This window comes from Mustela nigripes, chromosome 14 (assembly GCF_022355385.1).
Source record: "Mustela nigripes isolate SB6536 chromosome 14, MUSNIG.SB6536, whole genome shotgun sequence".
Taxonomy (NCBI): Eukaryota; Metazoa; Chordata; class Mammalia; order Carnivora; family Mustelidae; genus Mustela; species Mustela nigripes.
The window spans coordinates 30,920,540-30,922,867 of record NC_081570.1 but is presented as its reverse complement, the minus strand read 5'-3'; positions in this window follow the sequence as shown (position 1 = coordinate 30,922,867).

Genomic DNA, 2,328 nt, shown 5'->3' with positions numbered 1-2,328 from the left:
TTTTTTGGTGGGAAGAGAGATTGTCCTGTGACTTCTACCCATTTCCTGAGGCCTGTGGAAATAAACCTTTAAGTACTTAAAGTTATACAGAAAATAGAATAAAATTAATACCAAACTTGAAAAAAAAATGATGAGTCCAGATTATAGAAAAACCAGTTGAAATCCCATTTAAGCAGTTAGGACATGCTAACAGCCTAATTAGAGAACTGACAAAGGGAACAGAGAGGAAGATAGTGAAGAGATCCCAAATAGAATATATAGGACTTAGTGACTCAGAGAGGTGATGGATGAGGAGGAAGTTTAAACTGGAGAACTGGAAAGAGGCTGGTACCACTCACTGGACTGAGGATACAGATTTTATTGAGATTATGAGTTGGGTTTTGGACATACTTTGAGGGGACTATGGGATATCCAAATGGAGATATTCAGTAGGATGCGGACTATGATGTTCTGGAGTTCAGGAGACATTCCTAAGATACAGATGTAGATTTAAAAAGTGTTGAGATGTTAACAAAATCAGTTAGACAAAATGTTTAGCTTGGGGGAAAGAACATGACTAAAGGACTCGGGCCCAGGGAAGAGCGTTTATGTGATCAGCCTGTAAGATAACCAGAAAGGAGGACAGGCAAAAATAGGCACAACCAACGGACAGGCTCTTAAGTTATTAAGATCTCCTGAAGCAGTAGCAGATCTAAGAAATAAAACTCAGAATGGCAAAGAACAGTTTCGTATAGCCATTAAGGGTGGGTGTTTGGAAAGCTAGGCTAAACCTGGAGAAAAAAAATGCTCAAAACACAAGTAAAAGACATGAATAATTAAAGGACATTCTCTGTTTCTTCATCTATATAAAGTGGGCTTTTTTTTTTTTTTTAAGATTTTATTTATTTGTGTGAAAGAGGGAGCACAAGCAGGGGGAGTGGCAGGCAGAGGAAGAAGCAGGATCCCTGCTGAGCAAGGAGTAAATCAAGGATTCAATCTCAGGACCCAGGGACCATGACCTACGCCAAAAGCAGACACTTAACTGCCTGAACCACCCAGGCATCCCTAAAGTGAGGAGTTCTAATTAAGTGAATTCCTAGACCCTTCCCAGGTCTAAAAATCTGATCCTATGTACTGGTATCCAAGAGTGAGTTGGGATCTGGAATTCTATGAACAGTAACCCTTTCTGCTCTCTTGCCTCTCCAGACAGCCCCCACCCCCAAACCACCCACCCAATTCACACCATCCACACGGTTCCCATAGAAGTTCTCTGCCTACCTAGAGGAGGGCACCTGACCTGGCTGGGTCAATATGAGACTTTCCCTAGGATTTTAAAGTTGGAAAGAAGAAAAAGAAGACAGTTATCTTTTTTCTGGATGATGGAAACAAAATATATAAAATCTGGAGCTGATGGTAACTGTGATTTGCTACAAGGTGTTAAAAAAAAAAAAAAAAGAAAAAGCTCCTGTGAGAGGTGGAGAGAAAGCTGCCTGGGTTTTCTCAAGTGCTTCAGGTCCTAGTTCAAGTCTGCTGTTAGAATGTGTTGCAGCCCATGAATTACAGAATACCTCAGTATCTTTCTAACAATACTCCCACTTTAAGACTTAAATCACCCCCAAATGATTTGTGTTATTTGATCAAAGAGTCTCAACTAATCTGTTTAGCCAGAGCCCACATGGGAAAGAGGAAAATAGGAGATGGAACTATAAAGTAGCACTAGTTACAAAGGAGGGCCCAAGTGCCAGGCTTTGGTTTATCACGAGTCGTGGCAATGGGATGGAGATAAGGGGAACTCCATCACTATTTCACAGAATCACTGAACTGTAATACGTTTGGTAAATGTTTACCAAATTGAAAAATGAACACGTACAAAACCATGTGGTCCTAATCTTGGTGCTCTGTTTTCTCAGACATGAGTAATGTTAGTTATGTTCTCATTCATTCATTAATGCTTATTAGAAAGTCACACCCTACCTCTTTCCTGTCTTCCTCCGTGTGTTAACTGTAACTTGTTAACATAACCATCCTGTAAAAGGCTGTGTGGTTGATCATCCATGGTACACCCTGCCATCCTGAGTACCCTGACTCAATTGTTCGTGTTCCTCCATCCCATCAGAAGGGCTGCAGCCACAATTTTACTTGCTATGACAAGTGTATTGGCCTCCTCAAAGGGACTCTCACTGATCAGGCAGCTCCAGCCTCAAAATTAGGGACTAGAGTAGTTGGTGGAGAAAGGGTTTCTCCTCCAGCTGAGATTTTGGTGGGCTTGGCTTCAGGAAGATGCAGATTCTTCTCTGGCTCCAGGAATGGAAAGCACCACTCTCCCTGGGGCTGCAGCTCAGCTGGTAC